This window comes from Meles meles, chromosome 13 (assembly GCF_922984935.1).
Source record: "Meles meles chromosome 13, mMelMel3.1 paternal haplotype, whole genome shotgun sequence".
Taxonomy (NCBI): Eukaryota; Metazoa; Chordata; class Mammalia; order Carnivora; family Mustelidae; genus Meles; species Meles meles.
The window spans coordinates 77,501,567-77,523,177 of record NC_060078.1 but is presented as its reverse complement, the minus strand read 5'-3'; positions in this window follow the sequence as shown (position 1 = coordinate 77,523,177).

Genomic DNA, 21,611 nt, shown 5'->3' with positions numbered 1-21,611 from the left:
TAGATGCAAATATAAATAACACTAACGAATAAATTTACGAATAATAGAAGTAAATATATAATAGTAGATGCAGTGTAAAATAGCTAGGAAGTTATGGGTTTTGAGTATTTATTACCTTTGACTGTAAGACTAGAATGCATTTTACGTATACCTTAATTTTTCATATGACTTTCTTTAGCCGGCTCACCAAATTCTTGAAAACCTAGGACCGACGAGTGGTCCCGGACAGGGGGGCCTCCACTGCACACTGGTGGGAAGTGGGGGTGGGAAGTCTGGCGGGAGGCCTGAGTGAAAAGTCCAGGCTAGGCCACTGGTCCTGGAGGCAAAGCTGAGACCCAGCTGGGGAGCAGGTGCCGAGAGCGCCTAAGCTCTGGGGAATGGACCATGGCTGGCAGAAAGCCATCTTGACCAAAACCAGGAAAGTCAAACCCAGAGAACACCAATTTGCCCTAGAGAGGTTTGGCACAGAGGGATTGCACGCTCTTCGCATTGCTAACTCCTGCCTCGAAGCTTCTCACCTCTATGGACTCAGCCTGAAGGCTACCCCTTTGTTCGCTACCCCTTTTACCGCCCCCCCCCCCCCCCCCGGCATCACGCATGCCCGAGCAAGTTCATCTCTGACCTCTGGATTCCCGGCAGACCATGAGCCTCCTGAGGGCAGGCACTGCCTGGTTTCCTGCCTCATCCTTAGGGCCCAGCGCACAGCGTGGCGCTTGGGAGGTCCCAACCCCCTCCTATTTGAGCCACCAAGTTAAATGGCTAATTCCAGTCTGGTAATGATGCCAGACATTGCCCTCCTCAACCTTATCTTGGGCCCCAGCTTCCTGTTTGGGTTCAGGTTGCAGATTAAAGGTGCAGGTGAGTTGCTTGGCCTTATCAACTGGGCAAACTTAGTCGGGTCACTTTCCAGATTAAAGAATCTAGGGGAGGGGATGTTTGGGCATGAGTCATAGAGGGAACCTCTTAGGCTGGTTTCCTTAATCTCAAAGCAGTTTTGTTCTCTCATTGATGCATTCCTTCCTTCATGCTTTCTTCCATCACTGAACAGCTTTTCACACCGACTCTGTGGCAGGCCCTGCACAAAGGTCTCGGCACCTGATACCTTCTCAGTGGCCAACAGAGCAGTATTTGTAAATAAGTCTTCCGGAATTAGCCAGACGTGGCTTCAGATTCTGGGTCTGTACTGATAGCTGTGAAAATCTGGGCACGTTCTGAACCCCCCCGAGCCCCAGTATCCCTCCTTGGTGCAAAAGGCTAATCAAGTTGATCTTTAAGGGCTGCTGTGGAGGCCACAGGCGATGAATTATTTAAAACAACCAGCTCCAAGTTGGGGCTCCCGGCTTGTTGGTTGTGAGCCCACTCCGCATGCCTGCCCTACGCCAGCACAGCTCTAAGTGGTTTGCGCACCTCTTTTTCCAAAGCATTTTCTCTTGTCGAGTGTTAAGCCATTTGGAAAACCTGCCAATCCTTCAGTGTCCGTCGGAATTTCTCAAGGTGCAGAGTCCAGACCACCAGCATCAGTCACCTGGGGAGCCTGTTAACATGCAAATTCTTGGGCTCTGGTTAGTTTTCTAGAATCAGAACCTCTGGAGGCTCTGCAGACGGTTGATGCCAGCCACGGAGATTTGGCTTGCAGAAAAAGCAGAATCTGAAAGCCTGTGTGCTTAGCCAGGAGCCTGGAAGAGAAGAAGTGAAGCTCTGTGATGCGGTGGGCACGGCTGAGCTGTGGCGAGAGGGTTGGGAGGGAGGTGCCGGAGACCAGCGTCCTGGCTGGGCAGGAGCAAGCAGACACCTCCTGAGTCTCGGGGTGGGAACCCGCCCCGCCCCCTGCCATGTCCTCCAGGAGTTACAGGGGAGGGTCGGGAGCCACACTGAGCCCTGCAGGTGGCGTCCCCGCAGTGCAATTCTCCAGGTCCGCTCTGGTTTCCGCCACCATCGTGCCCCTCTCCCAGGTTGTGTGCCCCATCGAGGAGATGTACCGCTGAGCGAGCACTTCTGGTGAGGCCGGGGTGGAAACTAGCAGGGAAATTCCATAGCCCCTTCTGCTAGGCTGGAGGTGGGCGTGTGGAGGAGGCAGGGAGGCCCCTGGCCAGGAAGGATTTGTGCTCTGGGTCCACAAGTCAGGAGCACCCGGCCAGCCTCTATGACTCCAAAGCAGGGAGCCAATGCAGGACCTGTTGGCGGTGCTGGGCACTGGGGACGAGGGCAGCGCGGCAGCTCACTGCTCTGGGGGAAACTCCAAGAGCACCGGGGCTGGGTGGCCACGCCACGGAATGCAGAGGTCCTGGGTGCCAGTCCGAGGTGGCAGAGCTGGGGCCGGACTCCCCCCAGCACCAGGCCCTTACACATGAGCTGTTCTCACTGCGCCCTGGGGCCTCCAGAGCGGCAGCCAGCGTCTCGGGGCAGCGGCTCTAGGAACCTCCCAGAACACCAGCCACCCTGCAGTTAGCCCTCTGTGTGTGCCAGGCACTTGCTAAATGCTGTGTACATACCCATCACTTTACACCGTTGCCCCAGGAACCCTGGAGGGGGATGCCGTGATTATCCGTGTTACCGTTGAAGAAACACAGCTGTGTCGGGGCAGAGCCTGCGGGGCTGGGGCGTGAGGCTGCAAGGCGGGCCCTGCAGACACGGTCATTTACACTCGCTCCGCCAGCTTTCATGCGGGTGACGTGGAGGCTAGAAGGGGACTACAGATCTCTCTCTGACACACACACGTACTCTCACACACACAACAGTCTCCGATGAACACGTGACCCCACAGAGCCATGGGTACTAAGAGAGATTTGATTGGCACCAGGAGATTAGGAAAGAATGGTCTCCTTGAGGAGGAAAAGGCCAGCGCCTCCCCCAACCCCTCTGTCTACAATGCCTTCAACGCCTTCTGTTTGGTTGACCTCCTGTTCTGTTCAGAACTCACCTCCTTCAGGAAGCCTCCCCTGATTGCCTCCAGGTGGGTAGGGCATTGCTTTCTCAAAGTGCCTGTGCCCTGCCATCTGGTCCTTGTGCTGAATTGGTCTGTAGAGGGACCAGCCTCCTCCCCTGGACTGTGGGGTCACCGATTCTCACTCACGTCTACATCCTCATTTCTCAGCCTGGGTTAAGAAGCTCACAAGGGTTTAGGGAACATTTATTGAGCTGTAGGGAGGGAAAGGGGTGAGCAGAGGAGGGAGAAGGCCAGGCTTACTGGTGATGAGAGTGCCTGTTTTTCTTGGAGCTAAGAGTCCCTACCGGAGCAAAGCGGCAGGTGGCCCTGGAGAAATGACGTGGCCCCATCCTGGTCTTCTCAGCTACGGATGCTACGCTTGCAGGAATTTGGGGAAGGTGCCCTGGCTTCCCCCTCATTCCTTCAAATCAGATCTGGGCCCGAAAGCCGCAGGCGGCTCTTCTGTACAGAACCGTGCATGTTTATCTTGCCACCTTGGGCTGCTAACTCCAAGGGCTCAGGATACAGCCCTGGCAGGCCCCAGAGTGAGCAAGGTAAGGAGGTGTTTGTGTGTAGTCGGGGAACAAAGACATCTGATAGGGTGGTCAGGGCTGAGCTCTCGGCATTAATTCCACGTTTCTTGATCCTGAGCCTGAGAAAGAAAACACCCTCTGATTTGGCTTGGGGAACACACTGAAGCTTCAGTCTCATCATGAGGAAACCCTCTCCTCTGTTGTGAACTCTTGGCATGCTGGGGAATCCTGGTGCTGGTGCCAAGCCCTCCAAGCTTGGGCATCAGCAGCATCTAGGTGGGGACGGAGGAAGGGCCTCCTTTCTGCAATGGCCCATCCCTGCCCAGCAAGGGGGAGGAGATGCTGGCATGTTCTCGCCCGGCTTCTGCTTTTTGTTCCATCCATCCTCTCTCCCCTAGCCTCTCAGACCCCTTAGGGACAAGGATCGACCTCACACATCTTCACTGAGCATATGCATATGTCTTTGAGAAATGCAGGTGGAAAGGGGGAACTTAGGTGACCCGTAGAAAGAGGCAGGGAGCTGGAGACATCTTAGACCTTTGGCAAATAATCCCAATGGATAACTTTCTAGAGCACTTGACAGTTTTTCTAATCATGTACAAATGTGTGAGCACTTTGTGAGTCTCCAGTAGCCAATTTCACCAAATCTTTAAATCCAACTGCTGACATTTACTAAGCACTTGGACCTTAACACAAACCCCAGGGGGTAGGGAAAATGCCAGAAGTTTCCCTACAGCTCAGCTAAAGAGAAGCAAAAATGAATTGGAGAAATAATAATAAAGCCGATTGTAGTTTCCACGCGGCTCAGCTGGTAGAAGTGCTACGCAGGGGTTCTCCTTGTAATTCCGCCCTGCCGGGTCCTCTCCCTGCTGCTACAGATGACCGAAGTGTCCCTAAGATAAGGGGACTGCTCAAAGGCAGCAGTGGGTCCATGTGGCCAGGAAAGAGCAGAGCGGCAATCTGATTCTAGAGCCTAGGTTTTTCTCATGCTCCCAATGGAAGGATGCTTCTAGTGTTTTGTCCCAAGGTAGTGGATCCCAGTCTGAGCCCTTTTCTCTCCCTTTCCCACGTCCAGGCCACTTGCACACGAGGGTTCTCATTCCACGGGCTTGGGCGGAGATGAATCTACACTGCTTGTTCTGGGCTAGATTGTGTCCTGCTCCAGTTCCTAGGTTGAAGTTCTACCTCCCCATGCTTCAGAATATAATGGTCTTAAAAGAAGTCATTATATTAAAATAAGGTATTGAGGGTGGGCCTTAATCCAGTATGATGGTGTCCTACAAAGAAGAAATTTAGACACATGGAAGATACCAGAAATGTGCACGTGCAGAGAGGTGCTTGTGTGAAGATACAGTGAGAAGGTGGCCATTTCCGAGCCAAGCAGAAAGACCTCAGAAGAAATCAAATTTCCTGACACCCTGATTTCAGACTTCCAGCCTCCAAAATGGCGAGAAGAAAAATCTGTTGTTTAAACCACGCAGCTCGACAATTTCATTACGGCAACAGGCGCAAACTAACGCAGAACCCCAACCTGACGTTACAAGGCCATATGCATCTATTAGAATGGCTAGGAGCAGGGGCGCCTGGGCAGCTCAGGCAGTTAAGAATCTGACCCTTAATTTCGGCTCAGGTCATGATCTCAGGGTTGTGAGATCGAGCCCCACATCAGGCTCCCTGCTTAAGCCTGCTTAAGATTCTCTCTCTGTCTCCCTCTGCCCCTCCCTTCTCTTTCTCTCAAAAATTAAAAAAGAGAATGGCTAGGAACTAAAAAGAAAGGAGGGCAGGAGGAAGAGGACATTACCAAGTGATGAGAAGGAAGCAGAGTGACTAGAATTCTCACACGTTGTCGGGGCAGCGAGGGCAATGCACGCCGATACTTGGACAGTTTCTTATGACGTTAATGTACCTGTGTGACCCGGCGATTCTACCTCCCGGTGTTTACCCAAGTTCAATGACATTTATGCTCACACAAAACCCCAAACTTACATGTTCCTCATCCATTCACCCTGACAATGAGCCAAACGTCCTTCAGCTGGTGCATGTGTTACGTCCGTGCCGTGGAAGACTGCACAGCAGTAAAAACCAGCAGCTTGTTGGTCCACAACCACTTGGGTGTATCTCAGATGCGCAAGGCTGAGGGGACAAAGCTGGTGTCCAGAGGCTGCATATGCTGTGATTCCATTTATAAACCACCCGTTTAGATTTCACTTGTATCGCAGAGAGCCCTACTCTATGCTTCTACTTGTATAACATGGCGGAAAAGGCAAAATTCTGGGAATTGAACACCGGTCCGTGGTTGCCCCGGGGTTGGGAGTGGGGAGCGGGCTTGAGACAGGAGAAGGAAATCTTTGGGGTTGGAGCAACTCTTCTGTGTCTTGATTGTGACGGTGGCGACGTGATTACACACCTAGAAATGTACACTGAAAAGTGTATGTAACTGTATGGAAATGCACACCATTCCTTTAAGTGCATAAAAATACGGCTACAGTTAAAAAAAAAAAAAAATCAAACCAAACCTGCAGGGCCAGGAAGAGTAGAAAGTGGATAGAGCCCCTTCCTGTCTAGTGAACGCCCTGCCCATTCCCTCTTTGATGGTCTGTCATCCCCTCAGGCAAGGCACCGGGCAGAGTCGCCTCATGTCACAGACGCAGCAACAAAAGAGAGGTTCGAGATCCAGCCTCAGGATCGGCACCTTGGCGATCCAGGTCGTTCTCACTCATGCTCAGTTCAGACATGACAGCTCCCTAGAGCCCAAGAGAGACATGGGAAACACGGGGGTTGATGCTGCTGCCTGGGGTCCCTTGGACCGGTGGTGTCCTGAGGGAGGAACTGAGTCAGGTGTGCTGGGCCCCAGCAGTGCTTCATGCTCATCAGCCGGGGGCAGAATTGAAAAGTGGTCGAGGGTTTTGGCCTTTGCAGACCTGGGCAGACACGCAGCTCACAAACCTCCACCCCGGGAGTGCTTGGTTACGCAGGGAGGGGTCCTTGCCCTCAGACCCCACTTGGCTTCAGCCCAGTTGGGCTCAGCCCAGCAGTGTGACAGAGGACAGAGGGCCCTGCTCTGGCTGCAGGTGTGGGGGCAGGGGGTGGTTAGACACAAGCAAGAGACTTTCTCGTGGTTTCCATGAAAAGGAACAGGTGACAAAAGGTCAGCACTTTGGGAATGGCTGGTTGGAATCAGTTCAGGGGGCTCCCTGTCTTCAGCTCAGGTCATGATCCCAGGGTCTTAGGATCAAGACCCCCCTTGGGCTCCCTGCTCAGTTGGGAGACTGCTTCTCCCTTTCCAGCTCCCCTTGCCTCTGCTCTCTCTATCAGATGAATAAATAAAATTTTAAAAAAGAAAAATTTTTAAAAAAGAAGAAAGAAAATCCGTCTGTAACCTACTGCCAGCGGCAAGTACTTCCTGGAGCATGCAGCTGAATTGTTTCGCATAGTCCTGTTTTATCCTAGCACAAAACCCAGAAAGTATGCTTTGTCCCAGTATTGTCTGGCACAGGAACGGTACAGTATGTTGGCATCAACTATAGTAATACCCCATAGGATCATTGGAGAAAACAAGGGAAATCATGTAGAATCTGTGCTTAAGCCAACTTCTGCCCAATAACAAGTTTTTATTTTTTTTAAGATTTTATGTATTTATTTGACAGAGAGACACAGCAAGAGAGGGAACACAAGCAGGGGGAGTGGGAGAGAGAGAAGCAGATTCTCGCCGAGCAGGGAGCCCGATGCTGGACTCGATCCCAGGACCATAGGACCATGACCTGAGCCAAAGGCAGACACTTAATGACTGAGCCACCCAGGAGCCCAACATACTCGCTAACTAGGGAAAGGTGGGCAGTTCCTAGAGCAGAATATAAGGCAGTTTGGCTAGGGTGACCAGTCCCCTGTTTGTCTAAGGCTGAGGGGGTTTCCAGGATCCGAACTTTCAGTTTTAAAACCAAAACAACTCCCCCCAACCATCCGCTGACAACCACCCATTTGCTTTCTGTCTATAGGAATTTGACTACTCTTGGCACCTCCTCTGAGTGGAATTCTACAATGTTGGTCTTTTTGTGACTTAGCAGAGTGCTTTCAGGTTGCATCGATGTGGCATCTGCTGGTGTCAGAACTTCATTCCTTTTTTAGGCTGACCGGCACCCCGCTGCAGGGCTACCCCAAGGCTTGTACAGCCGTTCATCTGTCAGGGGACCCCTGAGTGGCTTCCACCTCTTGGTTATTAGGACTAATGCTGCCATCAACATGCATCAATGTGGGGACACTTGAAAAAAATTTTTTTTGAAGTGTTACATAAAGTTTGTTTACAAGTCACAGAGTACAAAGGAGGCCCTTAGCGAATAGAGAGTAGGGTCTCCTGAGTAGCAAAGGCTCTATCCCTCAGCAAGCCTTTGCTAGATTCCAGCTTTGGGGCCTTCGCTAAGGATGCTAAGACAGCCCTTTGGAAGCACCCTAGCTCCTCCTGGAGACCCTGCAAGGGAAAGAAAGAGGCCCTGAGGGGATCTGAGGGGAGATTCTGAGATCCTAAACCAACCAGAGACACCCTTGGCATGATAGGTAGAGTTCCACTTCCTTCATTTCTCTCTTCTGTTCAAAGGAAAAACTGGATCTGAGTGAAGAAAGGCCCAGAATTGGGGTTAAACATAAAGCAACTGGCTTCTTTTCCAAAGAAATCATGCAGATGGCCAACAGACTCATGGAAAGATGTCCGACATCACTAAACATCAGGGAAATGCAAATCAAAACCACAATGAGATATTACCACACACCTGTTAGAAGGGCTAGTATCAAAAAGACAAGAAATAACAAGTGTTGGCAAGGATGTGGAGAAAAGCCCTTTTGCATAGTTGTTGGGAATGCAAACTGGTGCAGCCATGATGGAGCACAGTATGAAGGTTCCTCAAAAAATTAAAAATAGAAATACCATGGGTGCTTGGGTAGCTCAGTTGGTTAAGCAAGTGCCTTCGGCTCAGGTCATGATTCCAAGGTCCCGGGATTGAGTCCCATGTATGGGGGAGTCTTCTTCTCCTTCTGACCGTCTCCCCTCTCATGCTCTCTCTCTCTCAAATAAATAAAATCTTTAAAAATAGTATATAAAAAAATAGAAATACCATATGATCCAGCAATTCCACTTCTGGGTATTTACCCACAGAAAATGAAAACATCAATTTGAAAAGATATATGCACGCCTATGTTTACTGTAACATTATTGACAATAACCAAGATATACAGGAAACAACCTAGTGTCCATTGATGGGTTAATGAATAAAGAAGATCACACACTGGGGCGCCTGGGTGGCTCAGCGGGTTAAAGCCTCTGCATTCGGCTCAGGTCATGATCCCAGGGTCCTGGGATCAAGCCCCGCATCGGGCTCTCTGCTTGGCTGGGAGCCTGCTTCCTCCTCTCTGTCTCTCTCTGCCTGCCTCTCTGCCTACTTGTGATCTCTATCTGTCAAAAAAATAAATCTTTAAAAAAAAAAAAAAGAAAAAAAAGAAAAAAAAAAGGAAGATCACACACACGCACACACACACACACACACACACACACACACACAGAGATGGAATACCATTCAGCCATAAAAAAGAATAAAAGTTTTGTCATTTGCAAAGACATGGGTGGCCCTTGAGGGCATTATGCTAACAGAAATAAGACAAAGAGAGCAACTATATGATCTCACTGTATGTGGATTCTAAAAAACAAAAATTAGAAAAAAAAATAAGCTCATAGATTAAGAGAATAGATTGGTGGTTTCCAGAGGTTGGAGTGAAGGGGGTCAAACGGTAGAAACTTCCAGTTATAAAACAAATAAGTCAGTGGGATATGATGTACAGCTTGGTGGCCATAGCTAATAACACAGTATTGCATATTTGACAGTTGCTAATGGAGTAAATCTTAAAAGTTCTCATCACAAGAAAAAATTGTGTGTGTGTGGTGGCAGGTGTTAACTAGACTTATTGTGATCATTTCACAATATATGTAAATTCTGAATCATGTTGTTTTCCTGAAACAACATAATATTGTATGTCAATTACACTGCAAAAAAAAAAAAAAAAGAAAAAGAAAAGAAAAAAAAGGCAGTCGCTGCAGCGTTAGGCATCTCCCCCATCCCTCTTCCCCCAAAAGGAGACCAACAACGCTTGCCAGCTCACTGAATTTCTCTGCTAAAGGCCTGGCGGGCACTGGCCCATGTAATTCTCGCCACTGCCCTGTGAGGAGTGGAGGGTGTTGCTACCTCCGCTTTCCAGACCAGGAAATTAAGTTTCGGAGGGGTTAGGGACTAGCAAAAGGTCACGCCGCAGAAGGGACAGGGGAGCTGGGATTCCAGTGTGGGTTCACCGGGAGAGAACCACAGGCCTTTCTTCTTAGCCTCCTAAGTATGAGCCATCAACGGCTGGGTGGGTGATCAGGTCTCCAAGATGAAAGAGTCATCAGGACTCTCCAAGCACTATCTGAAGGTAAACAAGTCAGTATCACCTCCCGCTTAGGGTTTGTGAGTGACTTTCCCTCCCTTGAGAGAGCAAGGGGGCAAATCTATACCTAAAGGAGCACAAGGCAGGGGCTCAGGTTTCTCCTGGGGCCCCCTTGCTTCCAACCCCCTGGGGATCCTGGCTGGGTGCTATTCTCAGGAGGGCCCCCCCTCCTTTGGCAGGGAAACTAGAGCAGGTTGACAGGAACTCCAGATGGAGGGAGAGCCCTGGGGGTACTTGGCTTAAGCCAGATCTGAGCTGTTTCCCTGGGTGGTGCTCCCCAGGCAGGAGGCCCCCTGCAAGGCCCTAACTACACTGATCTTATCTCCTCCTGGGGAATTTTCCCACAGGGAGGTGGGAAAGGTCAGCTGTGTGTCCCGGGGGCCTCGAGTAGGCTGAATCCCATCTGCTGCAGAGAGGCTAAGGCAAAGGTCCTGGAGCCGCCACGTGTGGTCCCAGAGGCTCCACCCACGCAAGCCCCTGTGTCCTTCTAAGGCACACCAGGGAGCTCTGAGTGGGGGGTATCAACGTGGTACCTGGCCAACCAGACCGCTGAAAATCATTGTCAGGTTTATTAAGCTCTCCTCTGGCAAGGTTCACTTGGCTCCAACTGGAACACGGGTGCAGGATGAGAAACTCCATCTCTGTCAAGGAGCAGGTCTGAAGGGCCACCTCGTGTAATCCGTACACCGTATTCGCTATTTCTGCCACATCTGCATTCCACCGGTAGTGTTGCTCCAATTTTTACTTAAGTCAGTTATTTTATTCCTTAGTCATTTTTAAAAGTATCAACAGAGGTCCGTGGAACCCGTATCCATGAATTATACATAGAAAGTCACCATAAAGATAAATAATGATGAACACTGTCGGCCACACGGATGAGCAACCCACACAGACACGCAATAATGCAGATCAGTTTCACCAGCAAAAAGCTGCTACGCAGGAGCTGAGCCCAGGCGGTTCCATTTGTACAAAAGGTGAAAGACAGGCAGGTGTAACCTACTGCTCTTTGGGGAGGGAGGTAGTGACCTGAAAGGGACCGGGGGAGGGGGCTTCCGGGAGCCCAGAAAATGTTCTGAGTTCAGAATTATCTGACTGCTGGTTTCACAGATCATTCAGTCTGTGCTAATTCGCCCAGCTGAACAACATTTATGGTGCTAAACTTCAATATTTAAAAAACTTAAAAGTCAGTGGAAACACAGTGAACCAAGGAAGGTGCTCATTAAAGTCTAGGGGAAAGGATGCTGGGCTAGGAGCTCTGAGCCCAGCACCGCAGCTCCCTGTTGTCAAGAAGGAGGGTCAAAGGCGAGATTTCAAGTCCCAGCACTTGGGAAAACACGGAAGGAGGCAGCCTACCCTCTGCTCCAGGTAAATGGTTGCCCTAAGGTCTGGGTAGGGAGCTGGAGACAGTGAGTGCCCTGGCAGGTGGCAGGTGGAAGGATGGGGTCTGGGTCACCAGCAGATGTCAGAGCAGGAGCCACAGTGCTGGGAGCTAGCTGGGTGGGGTGGGGGAGGTGCCCCAGGCCCCACGGGGGTTGCTGGCTTTGAGGCCTCCTGGGTGTCTTGGAGCAACCAGGTCTCGGCATTGGGCTGCTTCCGCACCAGCACCCCTATCTCAGGTCTGGCCTAAAAAGTGGGCTAATGCCTCCGCCCTCCCAGGGCGAGGCCAGCTGGCGGAAAGGATCCAGTCTCCCAGGTCGGTGCCACCTCTGTGCCCCCCATTCGGGCTAGATTCTCAAGCGCTTGGAACCTAAGGGACGCATCTACCTACCCTGGCCGTCAGCAGGAGGCCGCATAGACACTGCCTCCATGGGAGCCCTGACTCTGTGGGAAGCCGGGAGAGTCCCCACCTCCAAGCACTGAGCCAGAGCCTCCGGGGCGCCCTCCGCCCCCACTTGGGCGGGCCTCCTGGGGCGGCTTTAGTATTAAGCGTTAATGATTAAATCCGGGGTTCTCCATTAACCCTGCCGCTAGCCTTTGTCCCCAGGCGCCTAGGAGCCTCCTCCTTTGAAATGCCACATAAAAATGATAGATGCTCTCTTCCTCCCTCCCGGGATCAGATCGCCAGGCCCTCTTTCCCTTTAAAGTTTAAGTCAGGCGCGCCCAGCTTAAGCACAGAAGCGCGAGGCCACCTGGGCCGTGCAGGCCAGGCACTGACCAGACCAGAAGCAAGCGAAGGAGTGGGCTGCGCGGGGACTTGGCCACAAGGATCTGACACGGGAACCAGGGCAGCCCCCTCTGGCCAGATCACCAGATCACACCCCGCTTAGGGCTGGCCCTGCTTCTCAGCCTGAGATCACGTGCATGGCGATAATAGTAACACCCACCGCGGCAGAAGAAAGCTTGACCCGTCCACAGGGCAGAGCGCCGGAATGAGCGTTGCATGAGAAAGTGTGTAGACACGGTTGGGTTGGTGAATTCTGAGCTCTGCACCACTGCCGCTCAGAGCGGGGTCCAGGGACGGCGACACTGGCACCACGGGCGAGCTTGTTGGAAAGGCGGGATCTCTGGGGCGCTGAATCAGAACCTGCGCTTTCATCAGATTCCCAGGCGACTGCTGTGCACCCTGCGGTGGGAGAAGGCCGTCTACCCGCGTAGCCAGAGGTACTGGCCATAGGAGTAACAATACAGGCTAACACGTCTTGAGCGCTTATCAGGGGCCAGCATCGTTCTAAGCACTTAACATAATTGATTCTGTTTCATCCTTGCAACATGACAGATAGACCATTTTGTGGATGCCAAGGTTGAGTGAGGTTTAGGGAGATTTGGTGACTTGCCAGAAGTCACATGCGGAGGGATCAGAAGCCCGAACTGGGACAGCCTCGCATACAAGCACGCACGCAGAAACCCCTTCTAGTTAGCTTCTCTGCCTGCGCCATATCAAGCTGGGGACTGTCCTTTGGAATAACCAGAGACCGACTCCTGGCGGCTGGGGGTGCACCCCGTTGAGATGGATGAGTCGGAACACACTCGGCCAGAGAGACACATGCTCCTCGAGGCCCCCACCGGCAGCCGCTCCAGACAGGTGAGACCTCTCATCTCCACAGGCCAGCATTTTGGCAGAAACACCAGCACTCTGTGTAAGAACCGCCCCCCCAATTCCTGGTAGACCTACCCCCACCAGGTCCGCTGTGGCCCCACAAAAGGGTTAAATTAGGACTCAGCCACTACATAAATCTGTGTTTATCTGCTGCAAAGTAAGCTATTTAGGTTTCTGATTTACAATCCTCCGTTTTCATAAAAGTCAGTCATTCCCAGTAAAAGAATGTGGGTTAGATTTATAGGATCTGCGTTAGTCTTTAAAGCCCAAAGCTGGTCTATGACTCATTCCCTTTAATGTTTTTGCTCTAGTCCGGAGATATTCGTGTGCAAAGAGAAAGATTCAGATCTCTGCCCTAAAAAATAAGACTTTTGGGGGGAACTAATTATAATGGCGTCAATTGTACTATGCTTGTAAACGTGCCCTCAGCAGGCCCCCCTGGAGCCTGTTTTTCAAGGGTTTTATTCCACAATAAAATGTGCTCTGGTTTGCAGCTTGGCATACAAGACCTCCAGGGGTATGAGCGCATGTTTTTTCCTACCAAATTATTAGAAATAAACAGCCCACCAGTGGAAGGGCAGAAAAATTATAAGCAAGGAAAATAAATCTTGGAATGTTTGCATTTGGTGCCTTTAATAAAATCGGTCACTTAGCCCAACGGCCCAACTGGCGAAATGGAGCCAGCCGGGTATTTTTATTTTAACTTGAATTTGTGTTTTGCCAGTGTGAAACGGGGTCAAGGCGAGGCACCATGGAAAAAGGCTTTGATGTCTCCTTCAAAAATATTTTGCGCTGTGACTTTATGGTATTTCGTGCCCTTCTCCCCCTCCCCACCCCAGCCCCTGGCTTGATGAACTGCACGTCTAACTCATGACCATCACACGTAGTAAAATACAGCCGTCACCAGCAGTCCTCTTTCCGGACCTCTCCCCTCCCCCAATGAAGTCAGAGTTCAAGGCAGGATGCTTAATACAAAATAAAAATGCTGATCAAAATAATCAAATAGAATTAAAGAAGATGGAGGAAACTAGCCTTTTAAACGTTTTCCATAGCGAACCCAAGGTGAGGGGCCCAAGTGCAAACGTTGGGGAGGGAAGGAAGGTCTCCCGGACTGGGCTTTGGGCCAGGTCTGTTCAAACTGGGTTAGGAGGGAAGGTTTGCCAGTGTGTGGAGAAGCAGCAAAGGATGGACTAAAAGGATGACAGAGAGCGATGAGCCCAGAATGCAAGCAAGCTCTCCTTCACCATGTGTGTGAGAGAGAAAGGTGCGCTTGTCTGTACAAGACTTTAGTTGTGTCTCAGCGTGGGCACATGAAAGAGAGCACTTGGTAAAGCGACAGACTTTGAAGTATCTGCTTAGTCATGGGCAGGAAGGGTTTACTGTGGGCCTGCAAAGTGCAGGCTGAGGCCCCTCTGGACACACAGTGCATGTGACTTGCCCTTGACTTTTTCCCAGACTAGTGTGGGAGCAGATGAGTTGGCAGAGGGTTTCGGAACAAGCAAGCAGTGCCCACAGAACCTTCCAGATCGACCCTACGTGGCCCATTCATGTTTCAGTGGGGCTGCAACAAAGATCCCAGTGGGCTTCTTCCTTAATTCGTCTTCACCTTCACCTTAGTGCCGAGAATTCTGGTAGGTGGGTCCTCCGGGGCTCTCGGAAATGAACAAAATATGGTTCTGGCCTGAGTTCTTTAGCACAAAGAAGTATCCAGAGCCCTCCAGTAGGCCACAAAGAAGCAGATAAGGGCAGCAAAGAGAGGGAGAGAACATGCACAAATCCAGAAACCAGGGAAGGCTTCAGGGAGCAGGTGGTGTTTCTACGGCTCTTGAGGACTCAGTGGCTCACAGTGGAGAAGGGAGGAGTGAGGATAATCCAGGAAGAAAGAAGAATGAAAAGAAAAGAAGCTTAGCTGTAGGAAGGTTGTCTGTTTGGAAGGAGGCAGGAGCTCTTTACAGGTGCTTCCTGGAACATGGGAGGAGGCCAGAGGTTAGGAACAGGAGCCCAGGATGAACAGTCTTGCACACTCACTGAGGAAGCGGGACTCAGTCCTGCCCGTTACTGGAACCTTCCCTGACCCACCGAGTCTGCGGCTGTGTCCTTATTTGTGGCCCCAGCATACCCAATCCCTCCCTCCCTATTACCGAACTCCTTACCCCGTGGTGCGGCTCCCTGTTTGTCTCCCCTATTGGATCGTGAGCCCCCAGAGCCTTGCCCACTGCTCCAATCCTAGCTCCTAACACGATGCCTGGCACGTAATAGATATTTAAGAAATATCAGATGCAGAATGAATGCAGTGGGCTTTTCATGCTGACGAACTGAAGGCCGACAGCAGGGACAGACAGCTTTAGAGCCATTGGACTTTGGGTTTTGGGTAGACTGGAGCAGGGGGAACCAGGACGCAAGGACCTGTTGGTGTTGGCCGGCAGCTGGGGGGTGTAGTTATTGGAGGCAGGAAATAGAAGGGGTCAGGATGCAGAGAAGTTTGGAAATGAGGAAGAGGAGTGAAGCACTGTGAATGAATGAATGAATGAATGAATGAATGAATTCAGTTAGCGATATGCTGCATTTCAAGTGTGCTATGCCTCTGAACAGAGGTTTTGCGGCAGTCGGGTAGAAATTTAGTATAGAAACATCTGCACAGTGAGCTCCAAGAGAGACAATACAAAGAAAAATCCACGACTAGAGCCCAGGAGGTTGCCTGTTTTGGGGAGATGGAACATCAGATACTAAATCTGGAATTCCCTTTCCTGTGAACCCTTCTCCTCTACCTATTTGAGTTGAAATCCGGTTTGGATTCACAGTGGGTTGGCCAATTTCCCTCTGAGGTTGTTTTGGTCTTAAACCCCCACAAATTGGAGGTCTCTCTAGGCCTTTGAAGTGCACCCCTCCTCCAGCACATTGGGAAGTGACCCAGCTGGCAGAAACCTTGAACTCTGTGTCACATTGTGATAAACAGCCCTGGACAATGCACAGGCCTCCACTCTGTATGCTCTGCGCATTGGCTCTTTTGCAGGACACAAGCATGATGTACTGTGAGAAGCATCTAGAAGCAGGTGTTTTCTGCTCCCGTGATGGAGCTGGTTGATAGGATCCGTGGGTAATGAACTGAGGGGTTGGCCCTCTTAGCCAGGGAGCAAGGAAATAGAAACACAGTTGGCTACAGGTCAGAAATGACGGTGAGAGGGGTGCCTGGGTAGCTCTGTTGGTTAAGCGTCTTCCTTCGGCTCAGGTCATGATCCCAGGTTCTTGGGATTGAGCCCCACATTGGGTTCCCTGTTTGGCAGTGAGTCTGCCTCTCCCTCTCCCGTTCCCTCAGCTTGTGCTCTCTCTCTCTCTTTGTCAAATAAATAAATAAAATCTTAAAAAAAATGAAAAGAGAAATGGCAGTGAAGGAGAGAAATGGAGTGGATGGCCGGAGATGAATGTTATAAAACAAGGAAAGATTGGCCTAACCTGAGCCTGGGAGGAGAGGGTGTTTCTGGAGATTCTGGGTAAGTGAGTCAGTAAGGAAAGCTGACAGACAAGACCCTGCCCAAGGAGCCACGTCAACATAGACCCAGGGCCTCCACCTGGATGACCAGCCAGGAAGGGCCTGGTGTCCTTATTGGCGGTGGCGGTGGGGGCGTAGCGGGGGTTAGGGAGTGAGGGAAGGCTGTCCTGGACAAGGAATCCCAGAGGACTTAGAAAACAAGAGCTTTCCATTAAGCTGACCTCTGGAACCTTCCGCCCAGGCCTCATCTCTAGCAAAACAATCTTTTCTCTGGGCAGATTGTCTGGGGGTAGTGTGAGATTACTTGGTTACTCACCCCTGACCCCGAAGGAGAATACAGAACAGACTATCCTCATCTCCCCGGTGGGGATGTCCAAAGTGCCCAGGGTGGCCTCAAGTATGTTTCCAATATTACTCAAGAAGTTTCTGGAATCTGTGCCTCAAACCAGCTGCTCTGCTCTCCATGCCATGCTCTGGTCAGCAAAGGCTGATGAGAGGAACTGACCATCTTCTGCAGAGAATTTATTGACATTTCCAAGAGAAGATGTATTTTTGCAGGAAGGATCCTTCCGGAAGTAAACAGCAGCGGCTCCCATCATGGGCCGGACCAGCTGAGGTAGAGGGTTTGGCCATAGGAGTGAGGTCACGTTAGCGGGATCTCCAGAGTCGGGGGGGGACTTCTCCCTGGCAGGAATCATATGGCACATTTAAAGTAATTTAAAAAGGAATTTTTGTATACATACCATAAAACTACCATATAAACCATTTTAAAGTGTGTGACTCATTGGTATTTAGTACGTTCACAACATTGTGCAACCATTACCACTATCTAGTTCCAGAACATTTTCATCCCCCCGAAAGGAAACCGTGTATGTATTAAGCAATCACTCCCATTCTATCTCCCCACAGCCCCTGAAAACCACTTATCTGCTTCTTGTCTCTATGGACTTGCCTATTCTGGACATTCCATATAGGTGAAATCATATAATAGCAATATGTGGCCACATCTGTCTGGCTTCTCTGCCTTAGCACCCCTTTCTAGGGCTCATCTCTGTGTAGCATCTACCAGGACTTCATGATTTTAATTGCCCAGTGATATCACACTGTATAGCTAACACGCGTTTTGTTCATCCTTTCATTCACTGACGTACATGTGCGTGGCCTCCGCCCTTTGGCTGTCGCGAATAATTCTACCGGTAAACATTCATTCTAGTTTTTATTTGAACGCTTGTCTTTAATTCCTTGGGGTATACACCTAGGAATACAAGTGCTGGCTCGTATGGCAGATCTATGTTTCATTGTTGAGGAACTACTAGACTGTTCTCCTCAGTGGCCATTCCACTGGACGTCCCCACCGGCAAGCAATGAGGGTTCCACTTTCTCTACGTCCTCACCCATGCTTGGTTTTTTTAATTTTGTTTCCATGATAGCCATCCTAGTGCGAGTATCTCACTCTGTTTTGGTTTGCAGCTCCCTATGGATAAGGATGGTAAGCATTTCATGGGCCTGCTGGCCAAATTTTCTTTGGAGAAGTGCCTACTCTGATCCTCTGCCCATTAATTAATTTGGTTCTTTGCCTTTTTATTATTGAGTTGTAACAGTTCTTCATACACTCTGGATATGAGGCTCTTCTCAGATATCTGATTTGCAGATGCTTTCTCCTGCTCTGTAGGATGTCTTTTCACTTTCCTATTGGCATTCTTGGATGAGCCCAAGTTTTTCGTTTTGATGAAATCCAACTCATCTATTTCTTTTCTTCTGTCAATTATGTGTGTGTTTTATTTTGTTTGGGGTTTTATTGGAGTTTTTTTGTTTGTTTTGTTTTTGGATTTTTTTTTTTTTTTTTTTTTGGTCATCTAGGAGTCTACTGATAAATCCAAAGTCACAAAGACTTGTCCCTAAGGGTTTTATAGCTTTAGCAGCTATATATTTATGTCTGACAGGAACTTTTTCTTTTTTTTTTTTTGTAAGATTTTTATTTGTTTATTTGTCAGAGAGAAAGAGAGCACAAGCCGGGAAAGCAACAGCAGAGGGAGAAGCAGGTTCCCTGCTGAGCAAGGAGCCCAGTGTGGGACTCGATCCCAGGACCCTGAGATCATGACCTGAGCCAAAGCCAGATGCTTAACCAATAAGACACTCAGGCATCCCTGATGGGAAATTTTTCAAGAGGTGTGTGCAGAGTTAAGGGAAACCAGTGAGGAATGGAACAGGACCTTAGGGCAAGGCAGGCAGGGGCACTGTTACCGTCTCTAAGTCTGGGGATAGAAGAGAGAGAGGACCAGTGGAGCCGAGTCTGGAGCTGTAGAGGGGAAGGGACGGACTGCCAGGCGCCGTGTGCTCTGGGACAGGGATGCACCCAACCGCAGCCCACCACGGAGAGAAACTGGGGGATCTTCTCTGTTTTCTGATCTTGGCTGATACTTCCATTGTTTGAGCCCCACCAGAAGCGAAAGGACAAGGGAGACAGGAGATGCAATTGCTATGGGTCAACCTCCAGGGGTACTGAGCAGCTTGGAGGAGGTGAGGAGTGTAAATCTGGGGGGTTGGCGGTGGCTAGCGAGATCATAGCCCCCAAAGATCTGGTGGTCTCAATCCTCAGAGCCCGTGAATACATTGCCACTGTGGCTAAAGAGCTTGTGATGGTCCGATTGTTCTGGCTGATATGGTTGGCATATTATAATTACAAGAGTCCTTATAAGGGAGGGCAGGAAGGTCACTGTGAGAGTTTGAAGATGCTACCTACCGCTTTGGAGATGGAGAAAAATGTCATGACCCAAAGAGTGTGGTTGGCCTCTAGAAGCTAAAAAGTCAAGGAAACACATTCTTCCCTAGAAACTTCAGAAGGAACGTGGCCCTCAGGACTCCATCATTTTAACCCAATGAGACCCACTTTGGACTTAGGACCTCGAGAACTGTAGGATAATAAATGGTGTTGATTTAAGTTATTAAGTTTGCAATAATTTCTTCTGGCAGTAATAACTAACATGGGAGGGCAGGTGGCGTTTCTGTCTCCCTCCCTCTGCCTGGGGACACCTGGGGTCACCAGTCCTAGAGGGACTCCAGGCGACCACATTTACCTTCTCTGGGAAGACCACATTTCAGGAGTCTTGGTCACTGCTTCCTCTAGAGGGGAAGGCGCCGTAACTGTACTTGGTGATCCCATTACCCAGGATTCACTCAGAGAGTACATTTCCTTCTGAGGGATAGAGAATCAGGGATTTAGTCTAGGAATTAGGCTTTACGCAATCCGGTGGAAAATTCTGTGCAAGGCTGTTGCCTCTGGTGTTGAGCCTGAAGTGGATTTTAGGTCAACCAGACCAGCAGTGAGGGAGAAAAGCTGATGTGAGGTGTAGGAGAGAAGGAATCTGCTGGAATCCACCAGGGGAGCTGGAACCCAAACCTGTCTCCTGTACAACTTTTAGGACACGGGTGCCCTGTCAATGGAACTGGGCACTGAGCCACAGAAATCACAGGCCCCCAGTCCAGGACTTGAAGACATTGAAGGAGGAGACCCCAGAGGGCACTGAGAAAGCTTCCCCAGACCAACAGAGTGCCCTACACCAACCTTCGAGAGCACAACACGGCCACTGCTCCATCGTGTTTCCCAGATTTCCCACAGATGTGTCCTGTGGTCAATCGGAACCCAGAGCCATATAGAAAAGGGACTTGTGGGAATCATGGTTGAGCCTAGGTAGGTTAGTATGTTTCAAATCAATGGTGTGAAAGGGTAAGCATTTATTAAGTGCTTGCTATGCCTTGCGGACCCCTGCTCCGTTACCTCATTCAATCGCCTTGTGATTATGTCTGTTTCACAGGCAAGGAACCCACAGCTCAGGAGGACAGACCTTCCCACATCATGTAGCTACTCCAAAGAAGATACACAAATGGCCAATAGGTGCGTGAGAAGATGCTCAGTGTCCTTATCCATTAGAGACAGGCAAATCAAAACCACAGTGAGAGGCCTCTTCATACTCACTAGGATGGTTGTAATTAAAAAAAAAAAAAAATAGATGGACAAACCCTGTATTGGGAAGGCTGTAGAGAAGTTGCGACCTTCATGCACAGCTGGTGGGAAAGTAAAGTGGGAGTGCCGCTTTGGAAAACAATCCGGCAGTTCCTCAAAATGGCATATGCATCGAGTTAGCATTGACCCAGCCGCTGGACTCCCGGGGACAGGAGAAAGGTCAGTGCATCCACGTGAAATGTGGCACACAAATGTTTTCAGCAGCCTTACAATGGAGCCAATCCAAACGTCCGTCAATGAATAAATGGGTAAATGTAAGATGGTATATCAATGCATTGGAATATTACTCAGCCATAAAAAAGAAGGGAGAAGTGACACGCAACAACGTAGGAGAACCTTGAGAACATGAGGCTAAATGAAAGAACCCGGACACAAATGGCCGCCTGAGGTATGATTCCCTCAATATGAAACATCTATCGCCGGCAAATCCGTGGAGACCGAAGACAGATAGTGGTTGCTTAGGGCTGAGGGGTTAAGGGTGAATGGAGAACGACTGCTAATGGGCACAGGTTTTTTCACTTGGGGTAATAAAAATGTTCTACAATTGATTGTACAGATGATGGCACCACTCTGTGAATATACTAGAATATACCAGCGGCCTGTGTGTACAAAGTACGGGGTGGATCGTGTGCTGCATATATCTCAAAAAAGCTGTTCTAGAAAAATCATGCCAGGGCGCCTGGGCAGCTCAATCGTTAGGCATCCGCCTTTGGCTCAGGTCATGATCCTGGGATCCTGGGATCGAGCTCTGCATCGTGCTCCCTCTCAGCAAGATGCCTGCTTCTCCCTCTCCCAGCCCCCCCTGCTTGTGTGCTTTCTCTCTCTTCCTCTGACAAATAAATAAAATTAAAAAAAAAAATCATGCCACACATGGTAAGCCAAGCGCAGAAGCCAGCCACGGTTGTCCTGACTCTAAACCTGTGCTCCCCCTCGGTGAAAGCAGGTTCCCTAAACTGGGTAGAAGGGTCATCCCGTGAGCTTGTCATACAGATTCCCTGGCCCACTTCCCGGAGTCCAGTTGGGTGGAGGCAGTGAGGCTTGGCGGCGGGGGAGGGGTGTCTCCGTGCTTAAAAAGATCCTGGTGGGTGGAGGGCAGGTGGTCTGCGGCCGCGGCTGGAAAACCACGGTAAACCACA